Here is a 21478-nt window from a genome sequence, read left to right on the forward strand (position 1 = left end):
TACCTCTTAACGGTCAAAAGACGTAAGTGAACATGTTTTCACATCAGCAGAAGCTTTTAATGTCATTTTACAATGGAGCTTTGGAGAAATAACCCCTCCTGACTAATGAGCTTGACAGTTTTTTCCCTCCTCTCCGACATCATCTACTTTTCTTTCGCTTGTAGGTATACCAAAATGATCTGAAAATAACCTCATTTTATCACAAATAACATTTTCCCTTTGAAGCCCCAATTATTTCTCAAGAAAAAAAGCAAAATGCATCTGGATTTAGTCCCGCCTGTAGGGGTGGAGATTAGGAATAAAAATTTGGCAACGCTGATCTTATTGATACTGTTTTTCAATGTGTTTCCTTATTGATTGTGACTTGGAGGTTGAAGGAAGTAAATAATATGAATGATACATGATGTCATTGATCTCCTTGTCATTATACAGATCATTGACTGATTTGTTGATATGAAAGACAGTGCTGTGCTCTTCTCTCTCTCTCTCACCCTCTTTATCGTATGGTATTCCACAAGGTTCTGTTTTGGGGCCCTTGCTGTTTTCGTTGTACTTGCTGCCTTTAGGTTCCATCCTACGAAATCATGGAATTTCCTACCTATGCTATGGATGACAGTCAGATCTATGTCCTGCTGAGCAAAAAAGACGCTCTCTTCTTGAGGCCACTCTTTTGGGTTGATTCGCCATTTGTTCATAAAATATATATTACTAAAAACAATGTAATGAATAGAAGATAACCAAAAAAACCCTGAGTGTAAATATACGATTCACAATATCTGACAGTCCAACCAGTTTTCAAGGACCCTTTTGTCGCGTATATTGTAATATGCTGTAATGTACAATTTAGTTTCCATCTAAGCATCTCCAAAAGTATTGGCGGTGATGTCAACATGTTGCTGCAGTCACTTTAGCCCTCATTCATTTTTACACATAAAACTTACAAACTTGCACAGCACTAGCTGGCATCTGTTACAAATGCACACTGTAAAGATAACTTTTTAGGGGCTGCATCTTTACTTGTGTGAAGCACATTGAGTTGCCTTGTATATGAAATGTGCTGTATAAATAAAATGACCTTGTCTTGCCTTTTATTGAATTCAGCTCACAATTGAACAACGGCCGGCGTTAAAGTTTTACAGAAGCAGGTGCCTCTTTAGCATGTCATCCCCGTGCTTCTCTCCCCAGGCATGATTAATTGATTTACACTTAATGCAACTACGCTAATGTAACAGTTCGGATTCAGCGTGGCTTGATGAATGAGGCATAAGGATGATGTAACAGAATGGTGACTTGTCTTGTGTTACTGTCTTGAGCACTGTATTAGTAAGCAACAGAGCTAATGCAATACCGCACACATCAAAATAACGATATCAACAAATGAGGTTCACATGGCACAGTAGACGTATTTATATAGCACAGATACGGGGGTGGGGGTGCAAGGGCGGACGATTCTTCATCTAGTTTTACTTACTGTTTTTCTTCAACCTGTATTACATAAATAATGTCATTAGCACACAAGTGGTTGTGGTACTTGACCTTTAAAATGTATCGTTTAAGGGTTATTTTATTGCCAAACATTAGATCAGACAAAGTTGAATATTTATCCATATATACGTATTTCACTCATAACTTCACACAGCATCTTTTACTAATTCCTAGCAAAAAGATTCAGCAAACAATAGAAAAATTATCTAGTTGATCGATAATTTTGGGCTCAACTGTAAAAGAAAAAATAGAGTCCATTTTTTTAATTGTTTGTCCTTGTTTTTGGAACAGTGTTCTAATAGTCAATTGCTGCAGACATATGCATCATATATATTTATGTGTATCATATCAAGCTTGTGCGATCCACATAAACATCGCAACCAAAGTCTTAATTAGAATTAAATGCCCAAAGCAAGAATTGGCTCTTAGGAAACGCAGTTTTCATTCCAACAAACACTTGCTTTTATCCCCAAGGGCTACTAAAATGATAGCTACCTTATATAGGCGGTTAATTATTGAGGAAGCAGTGTAGTTTGCATGAAGAAAAGAACATTTACCATCATGAATATTGAAAGGTACGAGGAAAGTTTATGGAGACAATCAGACGTTAAGTATACATACATAACCAGTGGGTATCCAAAGAAATGCAAAACCAATATCCAGTTTTTCGGCTCTTACATTCTTCCAAACATTTAAGTTGTTTGAGTACAACAAACACATTCAAGGATTGTATTGTTAACCAGTGCACCATTAAAATTTTAACATCCACCGAGGTGCTGTGGGGGAATGAAATCCTGAAGGGAAAATAACAAGACGGAACAGAGGCTTCATTTCATCTCACTGAAGCTCTCAATTCAATCAATCCAAAGGCGATTAAACCACCAACCCTGTGTTGCCCTTGGAGATAAACTTTTGTTAAAAATTTCATTAACTCTGTTACGAGACAATGAAGCTACAGAACTGGATCAGTGACGGATGTCTCGTGGCTCAACATGGAGCGTTTTCGTTCGTCTAGAATCACTGTTGGCTTTTTCAGGTACAAGCCAGCCACTTGATATCCGGTGACCAGGTGCACATGCAAACTAGTCGGGTATGGCTGTTCAAAAACCTTAAATGTAATCCTGGTGGAGTTCTTTGTTTCCTCGTGCATGTGAGCCTCACAGCCCATAAAATCAGAGACTTCATTGCTAGGCAACTAGTCTCTGCACAGAGATGGGGCGGGTGTTCGGTGTTTACTGTCACAGATATGCTGCTAGTGGGAGTGCAGCCTCTCCGAAATAGAATGGAAATGATTATTTTTCACAAAAGATAAAACGGATACAAGTCATTTATGCTGACCTAAAACAATTCTAAGCCATTGCTGAATCCCATGAGGATCACACACACACACATACAAGGACCTTGTTCACATTCGAGGTTCGCTACGGCTTCAGTATTGAAGTCTCATGTCGCGTTTATTGAGCGGAGCTAAGAGAGAGCTGGAGCTCTCTTGAGAATGGAACTGATGAGGTAATCATTCACACTGATCTGAATTAATAAGGCCTCATTATTCAGTCAGAGACACACTGCAGGGCTGAAAGGAACCACAGTGCGGACTCATCCCGACAAGTCGGCTTCTGCAGGCCGCCGGCGCAAATGTTCGTCAGAAAACACCACGTCTCAGTCCTAAGTGTGCATTTGCCCGATGTGCTTTGCGTGGGGACTGTACAGTAAGTCCGATAGAAGCTTGACTGTTAACCCGCACGAGGGCACCCATTGAAAGAATTGATTTGGTAACAAGACTGTATTTTTTTTGTTTGTTTTTGTAAACCATATTATTTCCTTAGTGTGAGTATATTTCATTGGGCTTACACTATTACTTGGAGCCATGCAGGTTTTTAACTGAATTTAATTTGTAATCTACACAAAACATTCATCAGATCTTTACAAAATATAAACACCCAAAGAATATTTAACTTGTTTTTTTTTTCTTCAATATTTTTTCATTATTTTGAACATTCTAGCTTACAATGAATGTCAACCACAAATGCAACAGCCAAAATTATTTTCTTTGTGTTTAATGAATCTGAAATGAAATACTTGAATACATGAACTTTTTGATGATCTTTTTATATATTGAAATGCACCTGTCGATAATGTTTCATAGTACATTCTCTTGTGAATGGTCCACCTGAAACCTCTTTCTCAAATAACTTCTGCTCCCCCCCTTTAGTGGCAGCTGCAATTATCTTAGAATGTCATTCACACGAGCACTGGCAAGGAGCTAACAGAGAGTTAACTTTAAGGGACCTGCCTAAGATGATATGCCAAAGACGTACAACTAATATACTTTTTCAGTATGGCATTGCAAAGAGCACAAATAACACTTCAGAATTCTTCAACAAGCATCAAACAAGAAAAACAAAAGTAAAACTACCTAAAATCCGCGTTGGTCCATCGTCGCTTCAGTGACTCTCCTCTAAGTTTGGCAGCACACATGAGCAGAGATTATCGATCAACCGCCATAAGAAGGAAATAAAACTTAACTCAGTTTTTTTTTTTTTTTTTACTCTTTAAACAATTTGAAGTTAACACTTTAAGATTGACAGCCACAGACTTTCAATACTTTGTTGAGCCTTTTGTTGTGTTTAGCACGCATGTGACTTCTCCATTTTTTTTTTCAGCCGCCATTCAGTCTCTCCGCTTTGTTGGCAAGAAATCTAAATACCTAAACCTAAATGTGTGGGCAACCACCCATACAGAAAAAACTTCCATCTTAGCAATCGATTAAATGGCCTGAAGGCAGAAACACACACGCACACACACACACAAAATGCCCAAGCCTCTGTCTTGCTGCCAGTCACAGTCAGGTTTGAAATTTACAATATTGTTGTGGCATTTCTCTAAGGATTGGCAGAAAGAATTGTTTCATGGAGTGGAAGCCTGTGGTTTTCTTCCCAGGGAGAACCTTGGCGAGCAATCTCAAGGGCACTTTGGTTCAAAAAACAGCCCACCTTGCCTCAACCAAAATGGTTGTGACAGGAAGGCATGAACCCTGCGCCCCACTCCAGAAGAAAAAAAAAACACAACAGTGAAACAAATGACATGAAAACCTTTTGCTTCCCTTCTGCTGTACATTGAACTGCATGTCGAGCAGAGCAGAGACAAAATAGAAACGAAAACAACTTGAGCTTTATATTGAAATCCTGCACATTTTCGGCTCTTTCCCATTTTAAACAAGATGCACAGTAAAGTGGAATCTAAAAGTTCAACCTCAAGCTGCTTCACCCTAAAACAAAAGCGGGTTCACCCCCACGACACAATCCCCTTGAGGCAAACTCACTAATGTTGTTACGGAGTGCAGTGTGGAGAGGGGTGCGATGACCTCCACATTGGAGAGACCGGGCGACCCGCACAAACCGAAGAGGGCAGCCACTTTGGGTCCAAGAGTCAGCAGTTCATTTACATCTCAAAAAGAAATGACATTCCTTTGAAGACTATAATTTGCAAATTCTAGACGGAGTGAGATGCTGGTTCGAAAAGGAGATGAGTCCTTTTTTGATACTTTTCAATGGCAAACGAGAAAGGCCCTCTCTCTAAACATGGGTTACCTGATGTCATCTTACCTCAATCGCTCTCCCAAAGATTCTCTGGGATCAGTTTGCCACTCAGCAGGTGAGCAAGTGTTTTTTTTGTTTTTTTTTATCCAAACTTAACCAGCTACCATAATGTGACCACACCCTTGGGACACACCACCAGAGACATAAACAGGAGAAAAGAAAATGGAAAAAGTCTTTTGGACTTAAGGTGAAATCCACATAGACCATATGGAATTGCGTGCGTGAATTCAAAACCGAAGCATCAAAAGCAGGGCCTTGGCAAGAAATGCTGGAGGCCCAGGTAATGAAAAGCCTTGCCCACAGGACGAGCATCCAATGTAAATAACCACAGTTAGGCGTCTATGATGCCTCAATGGCAAACAGCATTAACACCGAGAGGTCACAGAGACACACGGCGTGTGGCTGTGCATCAATATAAAGCCATTAGTCAGGCCCCTCTTGAGATTTCTCACTTAACTATAAAGCTGCCGATGTGACAAGCGGCCGCAACAGTACCTCCCCTTAAAGCTGATACGACTCGTCTCTGGTGATACATGACGCCCACAGTTTGTGTAGCACAATGTAAGGGGTGCAGCGTTCCATTTTGGCTCTTGCAATTTGCCCTAATGGTTTTACATACTCCATTCAGTGGAAGTCACTTTGATTTACCTGAGTGGTCCTGGCAGCTGAGTTTCCAGCGAACGGGTGCCATGTATAACAGCGATAAATTATCTAGAGGATGTGTTTAACAGATAAATGGCTTTTTGCTTGAGTGCCATCCCTCCCGAGGAGCGCGTGGGCCTGGAGGGACCGCCTCAGTGCCACCCTGCTCACTTCATGTACTCGTCTACAGTTCACCAATGATGCTTCACTAAGTTTGCTGACCTTCACTTTTATCGTCAATTGAACTGGTTTGAGAATGGCGGAAGTGGAAAATGCCAGGTAACAATTTTCAATAAAATTCACATGCTCCCAAAATGAAATATTTTGAACCTTTGATGTTCTAGAGCAGGCGTGGGCAAACTTTTTGATTGGCGGGCCATAATGGGTTCTAAATTTTGACAGAGGGGCCGGATCAGGAGCAGCGGGTGGAGTCTTTTGGTGACCTCACCTCATCTGAGAAAAAAAATACATTTAATTTTAAATGAACGTGAACAAAAGCATTACAAGAATACATATGTCTTTGAAAAACCACAGTATTTAGAAAATAATACATTAACAAGGTTTATTCATTTAATTTTTTTCAAGGTCAGCATGCCAGATTAAAACATTTAACAGGCCGCATATGGCCCCCAGGCCATAGTTAGCACATGCCCGTTCTAGAGTCACACTGACTTAATTTCCTTTATAAACTGTACAGAGAACCTTGCCTGTAATGCCCAAAATGGTGCCTGTCTTATAGGAAAGTGGTAATTGGTGTCAAGGAAGTCAAAGAAGTTGAAGTTCTGCGGTAACGATGAATCTCACTCGCACTTGAGGCAGGACACGCCCTGCTGCAATATGATTGGCTGCTGCATCCTAGCAGGACATGCCCCACTGCATCCAGACAAGATGGGCAAGCTATGCAGATGACCATTCAAAATGTGTGACACATTTGGACAAAACATATCGCAGCGGAGTGTGGCCTGCCTACACCGCGAATGGGTTTCTTCACAATGCTGAAGAGATAAAGTACATCGCAACAATTCTATTTTTTTCTATGGAGGAGCTAATTTTGCCCCAGGTTGTTAGCGGAACTTACAAAGACTCGTATATGGATTTACCCTGCTGACCCGAATGAGTGAAATCGAATTACCTGTAGGCGATTTATTTAAGAGGGTAATGTTGCATGATGAGTTTTAAATTATATCAAAGCGTTTTGGAATTGTACTCTATGGTATATTTACTGTTTTAATGATTAATATATGCTATTCTAAACATTTTTAGAGAAGAAAATTATTTGCTGCTGTGCTTGGATGGTTATAGGGCATTTCAACATTCTTAACTGTCAGTTAGTGAAATTAATAATTTAAGTCTTTAATAATTATTGTTGTCAACTTGCTATACTGTACCACAGGGGTGCTCATTACGTCGATCGCGATCGACCAGTCGATCGCAAAGGTAGTATGGATAGATCGCATGACATTAAAAAATATATAAGTCAGCCTATCATCTGTCATGTAATTGATTACAGGGCACCCAGTCAGATGACACCTGATTTTTTTTTGTGACACATAGATCACCACGCATGCACAAACAACGGTGATAAGTGCAGCACAACTAACAAGATAGCGAGTTGGTTACCTCCAATTTTAAGCCCTCGTTTTATCCTCTTGAACTCAAGGGGGGTATAAACATGAGTGGGGGTGCTGGAACAAGTAAGAAGACAAAAACATTACTTTAATACGGAATGGAAGGAGGAGTTGTTTTTCACGATGACATTTTCGAAGTGCGTTTGCTACATTTGCCAGTCGACCATTGCAATACCAAAGAAGGGAAATGTGGAGCGGCATTTTCGGACTGTTCATGGAAAATATGATACAGACTTTCCGCCGAAAAGCGAGCTGAGGAAGAGAAAGGTGAAGGAATTAAAAAGCCAGTTGTCAGGACAGCATTCAGTTTTCAGACAACTTACTTGAACAGCGAAAGATATATATATATATATATATATATATATATATATATATATATATATATATATATATATAAATTTGCATTTTTATAGTAGGTAGATCATTTTGCCTTGGTTATTTTATAAGTAGCTCGCAGTGTGAGCACCCCTGCTGTGCGAAGAATCAAAAACATGTATCATGTTTGTGTGGTTTTGTTGTGTTTAACAAATAAACTAACATCACCTTGTGTTTACAATCGCATATAGATTTGAATTTATATAATTTTACACATGTATAGTTCTTGTATTGTTCTCGACTGATAGTTTATTGAACTCTCAACCAGCTTAGTGACGATAAGCAGTTTTCAGAATGAGTGAATGTATGAATGAGAGACAATTTAGCAAACACCAATAAGATATATATTTTTTTTTTGCTACATGCAGTCCTGCGGACTATTCTCACGGCTATTCACCTTTATGTCTGGATACAGAATCTATTAATTTAAAGCTTGCCATTCACAGCCGCATGTAAAAGTGTTTGTTATTCATGTTCAACTGCCACACTTATGCCGCTGCCATTACACGCCATCTTATTTCCACAGGTTTTTTACGGTTTTTTTTCCCCAGCCGATTTCCTCAAGCCTTTCTAATTTTCATGTTCAGAAATCACTTGTGCAGTAATAACATGCCTTTTGTGTAGATTATTTTTTAATGGTGGCGAAATAACAAGCCCGCGTCTAAAAACTCCTCACATTCCGTGTCTGCTTAATGACAGGTTGTTTTGACCGTCGTTTTTACAGTGGTCTCAGCCAATTATTTTGAGTTTGTGTTGTTACCGCATTTTGTGTTTGACCTTGTTCAAGTTGTGGTTGATATATTGAGGAATAACCGGAGCTCTGTATGCCTCCAAATTCATGCATTCAATTCATCATCCACCATCAAAGACCGTATATAGACCATACAGACTCTCTGAATCAAATACTGTATTGACGAGGGAGAAGAGTTGCCGTTGAATAAGACTCAAAGGGAGGCACTGAATAATTAATCAAATTGACATCTGACATCTCGTGGAAGGCAGAGGTTCAATGTCAGAGTCAGAGGAAGCAGCCGGCATTCACATTATTTTTGCTTTCTTCATAATCAGCAAGAGCAAAATGAGGTTTTAATTACTGAAGGTTAAAGATGACGAAATAGCACGACAGAATAGGGGGGGCTAAGAGTTTGGCCCATCTGGAATGACTATTGAGGGCCAACTTGTTAATCGCAATAGTGTTTCATATTTATTTTATGAATTTGTATATTCATGGTGTTTTTAGATGTCAATATCAAGAAAATTACAGCCACGTACTATTAACAACTTTAAGAGTGACAAAATCGAAATGTTATCGGGGCGGTATTGGCATAGAGGCCTCAGTATTGGTGTCAGTATCGGATATGAAAATGTGGTATCGGGCCATCCCTAGTTTAAATAAGATGCTACTTTTTACATGTTGTTATCCTGAAAAATTAAAATGCTTGAACAAAATATTCCGCAGTCATTAACATTATATGATCGTTATATCACCACGTAGGAGAATCCCCAAAAAACAATGTCTGTATGCATAATTTTCTCTATAGTTTTAAACAATGCGGACAGACTCAGATTAGCATTTTCCTTGTTGGAACTCACAAATTATCAGCCGGCAAAATCCGTGTTTACTCTCCAACATGCATGAAATAAGAATGTTACTAACTTGAGGACCACTGTCGTTTTTTCTTTTAAATAGTTGCTAGAGTGGTCTGAAAAGCGTCGCTCAAAGAAATGAAAACTGAACACTGAGGACACATACAAGTGGTCGCACTTTTTCACTTGGACAGCCCACACAGATCAAAATGAAAGGACCTCTTTCAAATTAAAAGGCTTTATTTTGACTTCATAACAACTGTGAGGGTTAGTCAGAGTTTGGACGGGCCAGTTGTGGTCCACGGGCACTATTTTTGCCCAGGTCTGCTCTACCCGGTAGCTAATTTAGAATCACATATTTAAATTCAGGATTATTGTCACTTGAGGCCGGGTTTGTACTGCTGTGATCATAAGCCACAGTATTTCAAACTGACTTTTTTTTAAATTAAAAGTTATTAATCAACGGTAACATTTTTTTTGGGTGGTTGAAAGATGATCAGTCTAAGGTGTGCTGCACCTCTTTCCTAAAGTCGGCACCAGTTCAATTCAGCTTTTCTGAAACCATGAAGCAAATGAAAGGAAATCACAGTTCAAATTTAGAGTGATAAATCTCTGGCCACAATTCATTGGGGAAACTTAAACCTCAGTGTAACCTACACCTAACTACAGAGCATTGATTTTCTTTTAAATGGATCACAATCGCTTTGATTTCCGCTGTTCATTGACCAGACTGTTAATGTGAAAGATTAATTCATGGAGGCATTTACCATCTTGTTAATACGAATCCTGAAGGTTTTTATGTCGGTGGCTTTTTTTGGTTTCGACGCAAAAGACAGCCACTGGTGTTTACTAATTAACCAAATACTCAACGTCCTCATAGGAGAATGATCCATGGTATATTAATCCCATTTTGGTCATTCTCCCCCCCCACAATACTCCCACATATGCATTAAAAAAAATAATGAAGACGTGTCGGCCAAACTGCAAATCATTTCTAATGACTCCCCAGACGTTGGAACTCCCCCATTAGGCCCACAAAGCATATTGGTCCAGAATATTGAAGCGTTGATGGGGGGCCAATGTTATTTGTTTTAATGGCGCTCAAAATGTCCAACTATTGCTTTATCGGTGTGACAGAATGTGGAACTCGAGGTGACACCATGAACATTAATGGACCGGCTTTTTTATTCACTGAAACCTGTGAAATCTGTTAGGTAGCAGCAGGAACTCACAAATTTTAGTTCTGAACTGACTCTTTAAGGCTTCAAGAGTCTCACAACGTGGTTTCTTTGTCCAGCACGATATCAAGTTATTCCATGTAACGATGCCACGTGGACGACTGAGGTGAGGTGTTGCTTCTTTTATGCAATTAGCTTTGTCTGAGATTCACTCAAACACAACAAATAACAAACCCAGGACCCTTTGCCAGATCTTCAGGGTCTCTCATTATGCATTTTGGGCAAAATAGAACCGTGGAGGCACTATTGACAGGAGACTCCACTGTTTTGTACGCCGCTAAGTCTGATTGATGTAGCGTTCCAAAGTTAGCGCTTCAGTTTCTATTAACCCAAAACCGTTTGGTCCATGCAGTGTCGACACAAACTGGCAGTTGTAGATAGGGTTAGTTGATGTTACAGATTCCGATGGTTTTGATGGCATGGTAAGTTCTAATATGGTGAAAGTACAGACTCAACTTAACTCCTCCCCAACGTACTTGGCTTGACTCTCAGTTGAGATGCATCACTTCCTTGACTATTTAGACATGGCTTTGGCAGGCTCTCGTGGTGTCTATGAGCAATGTACAAAGAGCAGAAAAAGTGAAAAAATCCAAATACTTGAATTTCTGTATTCTGAAAAGTCCTGATCTGACTTCTCTTCAACATCTGTGGAAGGAGCTGAAGCAGGTAGTCTGGAAAACACACCCTTTCAAACCTAAGAGAGCAAGAGTTTATGCTTGTGAATTTTAGGCCAAAAATACCTGTCCACAGGTGCACACGGTTTCATTGTCCTGATGCCTTAAAACATATGCAACAATATTAACATTTTTGGGTTAATTTTGGTCAAACCTGTTTCTTTTCTTTTCTGTCTGACCTTAAAAATAATGCATAGCCTGATAATGGAAACATCGGTTTGAAACTGGAATAATGTGGACAGAATCACAGTGTCAAGAGGTTCCAATGCGGTAACTATCGTAGCTCACCACAAAGATCGTGAGAATGGAATCTAGTAAAAACATTGAATTGGTAATTGAGTTTAAGTTATCTGTTATTCCACATCAGAGTACTTCTCAAAAGGTGTACCTTTCCATCCAGACTCACACAGCAGTCAATCTTTTCACATTAGGTGGCTGGCCTTAGCAGCACCCTAATGCTAGATTGAGTCAATTTCATGGAAAGATTGATGGAATAGTTTACGTCTTGGAGGAAAACATCAGGTGACAAGACCGAGAATGTAGAAGAACATAAGGACATGGTGGGAGCAAGAGCATGAATATTTAAATGTTTTAGATGTTTTCATTACATATGCTGGTAGAAAAATGATGGTAATAAAAACGCTGCTATGGACCTCGGATATTCACACTGGAAATGTCTCAAAAAGGTTTTATGTCTTACTCCGCAGTGGATTTAACTATTAATGCTGTTAAACCACAGCAAGTTAACATATCTGTCCTCTGTGGATACAGTTGTATGTTCAATTGTTCATGTTTAATAGGAGTGGAAACAAAGGGACACTATAGCACACGATCAGTAAAAGAAGCTCAAAGCATTTCCATTCACAACATAAATTGGGGAGATTCAATTTCACTGACCCACTGAGAACATTCTCGAAGAAAATGGTGTTGCCATTATTAGAGGAGGTTACATCTTCTGCAGCAAGTTATGGAGACACAATTGCAGCGGTCGCAAAAGTCATAACGCGATAAGGACATGTGGAATATGCTGATATGATAGAACATACATATTCAAGGTTATGAGTCCAAATCCACCGGGAAGACGGGACACATGAACCAAGGTGAATCCATGCGTGTCATTAAACCATACATTGAAGTCAAGAAATGAGACAAGACGGAGGCTAAACACACTCTGTTTAATGGCTTTTTTCCAAACTGCTGTGTGTTATGTTCAAAGAATTCATTACCACCCACAGATGACAAGGCCACATTTGAAAAATAAAGCCAGCAAATAAAGTGGGTTTTTGTTGAGAGGAGGGTGTTTATGGGGCTTTAAAAGAGTTGCAAAGCGAACAGTGGCTGTCCTTATCAAGAGTTTCTTTGCAAAACAAACACCTCAGGGGAACTGAGAGGCCCTCAAGGTTGTTTTGCTTAGCGCAAGCGTGTACATTGATCAGGAGTAATGTCATGATTGCATAAGGTGCTCTTATGGTTCTTTTTAAAAGAATGCAATTAAAAATCAATTCATTAATCAAGTGAATACAAACTGCATGACCCCCACCACATTGCCTCTCGCATATTACTTGGCAGAAATGATTCACGTCGTACAAAGGTGTCCCTAAATTGACAGCCATGTGGAGTCATTGCATTCACGTTAATACAAAAAAAAAAAAAAGTATCAACTTTCGTTTTATAAATGTTGACGTTAGATGTTAATCGGTTATCCTGATTCAAAAATAAATATTCTCTTTCTTTACACAGTTAACGCCCATGTACACGTGTTATTTAATTATTTAAAAAAAGACTTTCAATTTCCCCTGGGTGTGAAATGTAACATGGGACTTCAGTATCAGTTTTACTTTTGACCCATCCAACTGTCAGGGTCGCCGGTCGGCGAGGAGGGGGTTGGACCCAAAATGCGAGGAAGCAGGGATAAGGGTAACTTAAAGGGAATTTATTTACAAAACAAAACCAAAAGGCAAACAAGGTACTAGGACAAACAAACGTGGCAGGGTGCAAAATAACAAAGTCGAACTAAACGTGACTAAACAGAACAAAAACCGAGGAACGAAGACAGTGACAAAAACTAGGGACAAGAGCGGGAGCAAGAGCGGGAGCAAGAGCGGGAGCAAGAGCGGGAGCAAGAGCGGGAGCAAGAGCGGGAGCAAGAGCGGGAGCGAAGCGGGAGCGAAGCGGGAGCGAAGCGAGAGCGAGAACATGAGCGTGAACGAGATCGGGGAGCGGTCGTGACAGTCCAAATAGAGCAATGTTCCGACGCTGAGCTGTCGGGATGAGGTGTTCAAATAGTCCAGTGATTAGGGGCGCAGATGGGAGTCAGGTGTGCGAGTCTAACGGGGAACAGGTGCGTGGCTGGTGGGGACGGAGTGCTGAGTGGAAACGCCCCTACTCAGCTGACAAAACAAACAAGCACATGGCATGGGAGGTGAAGAACAACAAACAAAAACCCTGACATGACCGACACGGGTCATGACACAAACATTGAGACTTGGGGAATTTGATGGAATGTTTAAAAAGCGTGACAATGGAAAGCCAAAGAATAAAGATGTTCTAGTTGTATTTGTTAGTCTTCCATCTTCCCATAAACAGCCATACTTGGTCTAAAACACTCATTTGAAAGCTGAATGAAATGAAAACCAATCTTTTCGACCACTTTAGCCAGCTGATATCTCAAAATAATGAAACTCGTTGCACGTTATGGTATATTGTCATACAAGAATCGGATTCACAGCTGTAGGCAGATGTCAATGCATCACAAAGAGCCGAGTAATGCCAGTCACTTTGATTTCGTCGACTTTCAAAGCAAAACTTGCCATTGAGATCAATTATGGCCATATTCCTTGTATGCCTGCGCCACAGCTGAAGAAATGTGGTTTTAAATCTCAACTCATGCCTTTTATTTTTTAGACTTTGCATGTTTTCTTCTGCAGAACAACAACTTGCTTGTTGGATTAATTAATGAACCTCCGGGCGTACTCTTCAAACTTATTCGACATTTTGTAGCCGAGATCAGTCCACTTCTCTTCTAGAAGAGGTGGGAGTTGGCCCTGCACGAATGGTCATGCACACACGCGTAAAGCGTCGATGTGTCATGCAATTACTGTGATGCGATTGATCATGGACATTTATTCATTATAACTGTCACTTTGTATAATCTAGATGAATCTGACATTATAATTTAAGACTACGGCATGCTAGGTCACTCACAAGCTGATGTGTGACTCATGCAACGGTTCCCATCATCTGTTAATTATGATTATCAACAATAGAAACAAACAACACGAGGAAATGCCCCAAAGTTATGAAACATGAAGTGATAGCACAACTCAAGAGCAGTGTGAGAGTGGGCCGGCAGGGCAAAGGAGACTCGGGAGGTTCGAGTGGCAAAGCCTTCCTCTTAATTTGTCACGAGGTGTGAATGTGTATTTGTCGCTATGTGCCATGTGAGCATTGAGAGACCAGTCCACGGTTTTGACCATCCAAGTCTGCTGGGATATATTCCAACCAGGAAAATTATAGTCTAGGAATTTTAGTTAGTTAGTTTTTTTTTTTTCGTTTGGCCAGTTGTATTTATTTATTTCTTTTTTGTTTTATTTAGTTTTCAATTGTGCTTTGTTAGTTTTTATTAGTTTATTCAGAAACACGTTTTTGTTAGTTTTATTATTAGTTTTCGTTTTCTAAGTCTTTTACTTCTTGGCAAGATTGGACCATGTTCAGTATTGGGCAGTAAAAAGTCAACAAAAATATTCTTTTTGGAACATTACACAATACAGAGCACAGTTTAAAAAGTCCACTGACTTTGAATTAAAAGAAGTGCAGTTCATGTGAGATGCAGGAATACACCCTAATTATAATAAAACTAGGATGCCTTGTTTGCCAACTTCAACAGTGAATTTGTGGCTTGAATTATTGTTAATAAGTACTAAACCAGGTTATACAGCATATCAATCCATTACCCGATCTGTTTTTACATATTGTATTTTTTTCATTTATATATATATATATATATATATATATATTATATTTACAGACACCAAACCAAAAAAGGAGCACTTTTTACTTTGCAAAGCCACACAAGCGACGCCATTTGGTGGCACTTTTTTTTTTTTTTTTTTTTAATGGCTGCTGCATGATGATGTCGCTTCAGTGCGACAAATATGAACAAATCCCAGATAAATGTTGGACTTTCTCTTCTTCCAGCTTTACATTTAAAATCAACCCAAAGTGTTTCTGTATTTAATTAATTGCCAAAGACAAAAACAAAGGGAATTTTCATTATAATTCTTGTTAATTTTAGTTAGTTTTGCATACATAAAATGTAGTTCTTGTGAAACAGTGATATCCTCTGGAAGTACCCTTTCCCATTTCCTTGACCTGATTATACATGCCACTAGGACTAAGAAACGCTATCACTGTATGGAGATTTGCCTTTCTGAACAGACCCGTGTCTTCATTCAGTGCTCCTACTTGTCAAACAGATGGTTAATCAGAATGTTCATATTCACATTTTCACTTCCTGCAGGTGTAATGTCAATGCGTCACCCGACGTTTTATAGTGTTCATAATATATCAGAATTTGATTTATTTGTTTCATGCACTGAGCTGTTTTTTTTTTTTATTGGATTCATGTGCAAATCACAGCTAAAACCATCCCAGCCAAAGCCGTTTAATTTTGCTCCACCAAACACGAAGCTGAAACCAAGCGTGATGTATAGAACATCGTGAGCACTGCCAATGAATCAAGCAGAAAGACTGAGGCAGCTGAATACAAGGACACCACAGCACACGGGGCGCGTTCCTCCACAGTTGGCGCTTCCATGGCTCACGGCTCCAGCATACATCTGTTGAATGAATTAAGATCTAAAACGGAGCCAATTACCGCAGAGGAACACAGCCTCTGGTCAGTGTGTTCTCTGCCCATTTGTGGTCAGCTGCTGATGACTGCGGCTGGACTCCATCTCCCTGGCTCCTGCAGGCGTGATTGGCTGAGTCTGGTCCAAGGACGGCCATGTGTCGAGCGAGAGCAGCAATAAAAAGCCGACCTGACTGACTCATGCTGTTTATAAATGAATCCCTGTTCGTGTGGGTGTGAGGAGGTGGACCTCTTTGTTTTTGTGTGTTGATATTCTGGCACCTATTTAGCATCATCATATTCATAATCAAATATGTGCTTGCAACCACTGGGGTGCTTTAAGGATCTTTCCTCTTTTATAGGTAGCTTGATCTGGAAGGAAGAGGCAATTATTTTTGATTGGCCACAGATAAAGAGCTTTGCTGTGCGGCTACATTCCAGCGCTCCTCTGCAATGAAGTTGCAGCTTCCGTGGCATTCACACTTGACTGAAAGACAGCAGAACCTTAGATAAGTAAGGTAAGATAAGTTATGTAGTACATGTTCACCCACCCCTTTCAAATGCTTTAGAACAGTGACACAAATTCCTTTATTTTATTATTTTTTTGCTAGAGAAATTTAAGTTTGAAAAAAAAAAAAAAAAGAAACATAAGTGACAGGTGTGTCCTCCAGCAGTGATTATTCAGTCAACAAAAAAGTATGGGATGTGATAACTGCTACGGTGCAATTTTATAGCACGGCTGGTGAAAAAAGTGCAGCTCAATGGAGAAATCACAATGACCCATGGTTATGGATTTCTTCAGAACATTTCTGCATTCAAATTCAACCAGACAAAGGAAGGAATTCAGTGGCACAATCATAAATAGTTACTGTATTACATATATGGTCTTTGGCTGTTCATTTCTTCTGTATGACTTTGTTCATGCCACACCTCCTTGTCCTTTCCATGCTATGAAATGGCAGCACAGCCACTGACACTAGGTTGCAAAGGAAATCAAAGTGATCATATGACAACCAATTACTTTTTCACACCAGTAAAGAAACCCATCAACTTATTTTGTCATGCCACAAGTAGTTACTTTAAATGTGGCCATGAAAAAGAATCCAAGCAATTCTTGTCCCCTGTTGATGCTAGCTACACAGTAAAAGTAAAATAGTAATATATACTTTTACCATAAATCAGTCACATGCTGTATACACAGATGAAGACTATCCGAAATATTAATAGTTACAATGTGACCTCACTTGCCACAAGCATGGCATGATCATTACAGGATTTCGTGACCTGCCTGATGTGCCGCTCTATTTGTCTCTGCAGGCTGCTCCAACATCACGGCAGCAGAAATCTATGCTCGGGCCATCATGGGGCCACACTGCCTCACTTGATGCTTCTCAAAAGACAGCGCTGACTCAATTATGGGAAGACAGTGAAGGAAATAAACTCTAATGAGCTTGAATGGCTTTTGATCCAATAACCTTTACTTGGTGCTACACAAGTTCATACTCATTAACAAAAAAGTATAGCTTTGTCTTGTATTTAAAAAAACAACAAAAAAAACAATTCTGCTTTGACATTCAATATCTACCACAGCAAGTTTTAAAATACCTTAGCACTGTTAAGGTTTATCAATATATGTATTATTTGTTTCTTCCAATCCAATTAAAGATTTTCTTTTTTTTCTTTGTTTTTTTTTAAACAAATGATAATAATTTAGAGTTAGGGGGATAAGTTACGTATGATAATGGTAGTGATAACATTGTTATAAATTATTGCATAGGGCGATAAATATAACAGTCCCAGTTTTCAAACAGCACCAGCAATTACAATTTAGTAAACATTTACAAAACATACTAATTACTATGAAGTGTTTCCAAAAAGAGCAACCTAGAGCCAAAATGTAAATCAAGTTGTATTTTACACTGAATGTTGTAAGTTGATAGTGGTTGGGCTTTCTAATAATAATAGGACTTGAATACTTGAAAATACGTTTTTGTACAAAATCCTACGATATTCTTGGAAGTTCTTCAGAGTGTGGAAAAGACGGTGAGATGTTGTGTGAGTTGCTCCACTGACAGAGTAACACCTTTTGGTAAAGCCGGTGGGAGGGTGTTGGGTGGCATCTTAAACAATGGGAAGCCTCTCATTATTGAAGGCCATGTTAATCTAGAGCAGAGGTGGGCAAACCTTTTGATTGGCGGGCCACAATGGGTTCAAAAATTTGACAGAGGGGCCGGACCAGGAGCAGAAGGATGGAGTGTTTTGGTAACCTCACTTCATCTGAGAAAAAAAAAATTGAAAACATTAACAGGGTTTATTCATTTAATTTTTTTCAAGTCCGGCGGGCCGGATTAAAACGTTTAACGGGCCGCATGTGGCCCCCGGGCCGTAGTTTGCCCACGCCTGATCTAGAGGGACACCATGACGAGATTCGGGAACCGCTGGAAGGCCCAACTATTGATCAGATGAATACTTGTGGGATGAATTTGAGTGTGCTGTGACTGCATCGTTCTTTTGCATGTCACTGACACTACTGCTTGTTAAAAGAATAAAGAGCAAAATTAGCAATGTCTTGTTCTTCCTTAAAATTCCTCTTCCGCGAGGGCTGGTGTTCTGGCTGTTTTCCAATTGAATCAGGTGTGTTGCAGCAGGGAGAGATAGAAAACAGGCAGGACACCGGCCCTCAAGGAACAGGATTGAGGTCTCCTGTTTTAAATCATACACACTGAACTGGTTGACAGCCAAATGCAGGGAAAATATAAATTATAAATTACTATTCACACTCAAATTCACACCTAATATTTAGCCTTTCATTCACCTAAGATTTGTTTTCGAAATACGGGAGGACACAAGAAGACTCAGAGAAATCCAGTGTGAGGAGAGCATGCAAACTTCAAACAGCCTGGATTTGAACTGACAACGTCAGAACAGTCAGATGGATGTGCTAACCAATAGTCCACGTTCAGATTTGTTTTTCTTTTTTTTTTTATTGTATTGTATTGCTCGTGGTTCTTTTACTATAGATGACTATTGTGCTTAAAACTTGGAGCTGTAGCCTGTTACTGTACAGTTAATGTTACGCAATCATCACCAACAGCATTTTATCAGCACACGCACACGGCGTTCAAGAATCTTGAATTCAGTCATAGCCACTAAAGCCAAAATACTACACCAGAAAGTCATTTCACACCAATTAAAAGCCGCAACAATCTGTTATTGCAGACCCCGTTAATCCTGCCTGCAGCTCTGACAAGATGATGCATTGAGGTCAGTTGCATGCCTAGTGTCATGATCATAATGTCTGTGCTCGTTCCCCCCACTCATCCCACAAGATAAAAAGTAACATAACATGGTCAAACAACATTAGGAAAATCTACATGACAAAAGTGGGGAAATGGGAGGGGTGGAAAATAGAGCAGACAAGAGACTTGAGCAAAACAGCATAGCCTTCCTTCAAGTGTGAAGAGAAATAAACAAGAGAGCATCTGTTGAAAGCTGTTGGTTAGATAATTAAAACTGGCACAGTACCTGTCCTTGCCCCATTGGATTTTATGACCAGTGTTAAAGTGATAGATTATTTTTAATGGGAATTGGGTCGTCACTGCGAGCTGATGGCAAAATTAGCACAGGTCGGAAAAGCCAGCACATTTGCAGAGTCCAGTTCTATTATGGAAACCCTCGTTAAAACAAAATAAAAAAGACAAACAAACAACAAAAAGGAACATGAGGAAGGGATGTCTTCTATCAATGACTTGACAACTCCATAGGCTACTTTTTTCTTTTTGTCGCGTTCATCCAGTGGGACATGGTCTTTTATCAAATCGTTCATCCCATTGGACCTATTATAGGGGATTTTCTCGGTAGGAATCATATTATTAATGGTTTTCTCATTTGAATAATTTTTCAATAACGAGAAAATGAATTTCCGCGTCCCCAGACTGCTTGCATTCGTGAGGTCTTCCATTTTCTAATAGCTTGCCTGTGGTTGTTGTTGCATTATTCTGAGCGCAGTCTGGAATACTCAGTGAATTATGTCAACTTGAAGATAATCTTCACCGAATTTGTCACGATAAATTGGCCATTTTTTCCCCCTGTTACTAAATGAAACGTTGGTATTATGCTGTTAAAGCTAAAAAAAATCAGACACTGCACGTTTCCGCAGGCATAGTACCGGAGGTGGGCATTCCCTCACTCGAGACAGAAGGTCCATCACTGGCAGACGCCCAGTTTGCTGGGGAATGATGAATGATGCGTAACCTCAAAAAACTGACAGCCTAAGAACAGACGGAAGCAGGTTTCCGTCCGTTGGACTTTCTTACTCCAACACTAACGAACTCCTGTTTCGATGACGGCTGACATGCGCTGCGTGTCTCGCGTTTGTTTGTTCGCTGGGGTGAATACACCTGGATTGCTTCTAGCAGAACAGAGGAGGGGCTCCTTGTCCTCCCACTGAAAAGAAATGTGAGCATCACAAGTCAATCTGGTGAACTGTCTTGCTAAATCTTAGTTTCAAGCCTGCTCTTTTGTTTTTTTTTTTTAGGTCATCCCGGGCCGTAAAGGAAGCTGGCTGTGTGTGTGTGTATGTGTCTTATTTGTCTGTGCTGCGAATGCATGTGACGTAGTAAGTAGTATTGTTCATTCCCTACGTCGATTGGTTGTCATAGACATAGATTTCACGGTCCTAAGTGTTGGGGTGTGCTTTTCCAAAGTCGCTGGAAAAGCAATTTAGGGACTCCACAAACGCAGGCACAGAGAAGTGGGGTTCTTAATAAAAGGTATTTATTATTACAACAAAAATTCTTATGTACACTATAACTATAACTACAATCACGCGATACCGAAAGGTGCAACACAAAACACTGGTGGAAAACCGCACCAGGAAAATAACGACGAAACCAAAATCGCTTGCAAAAGGCAAGGAACAGAACGGAACAAAAATCGCTTACCACCAAAAGATAAGGAAAGCCAATCGAGGAACGGACGCGACCGAGAAGGACAAAGGCTGAGAGCGGAGTCATTAACCAGAATCGAGATCGAGAAATACGTGAGGCAAACAACGGGGAATCGAGAATCAACACTTGGGTTATGAACGTGAGCAAAGGAATAATCCGACGCTGAGACGTCAGCGCGGCGCATTTAAATAGCGTAGTAATCACTGAAGTCAATGGGCAACAGGTGCGTGGCAGGTGGGCGCGTCACTCCAGCCGTGACGACAAGACAGGAACAGGTGCTGGAGGGAACGCCCCCACGTCAGCTGAGCAGAAAATAACAAACACAAGGCATGACAAGACGGACCATGACACTAAGACAGAGTCTGGTGACCTATAATTTAGAGATGACAGAAGTGTGGTGAAAATAATGAGGACGGAGTGGCTGACGGTCCTAAAATGGAGGTGAGGCACTA

At 40.1% G+C, this 21478-nt stretch overlaps 1 long non-coding RNA gene across 1 annotated transcript; it reads left to right on the top strand.

Annotated features, from left to right (window-relative positions):
* Positions 1 to 16302: 16302 nt before the first annotated feature.
* On the top strand, positions 16303 to 17949 carry LOC148340135 (uncharacterized). The gene is made up of 3 exons (XR_015842619.1): positions 16303 to 16339; positions 16440 to 16595; positions 17395 to 17949. It is a non-coding gene; the product is annotated as an uncharacterized LOC148340135 (long non-coding RNA).
* The last annotated feature ends 3529 nt before the right edge of the window (positions 17950 to 21478 follow it).

The sequence above is a fragment of the Idiotropiscis lumnitzeri genome, chromosome 3 (assembly GCF_059441095.1).
Source record: "Idiotropiscis lumnitzeri isolate Australia: NSW breed Sydney's pygmy pipehorse chromosome 3, RoL_Ilum_1.0, whole genome shotgun sequence".
In the NCBI taxonomy this organism is placed as follows: domain Eukaryota; kingdom Metazoa; phylum Chordata; class Actinopteri; order Syngnathiformes; family Syngnathidae; genus Idiotropiscis; species Idiotropiscis lumnitzeri.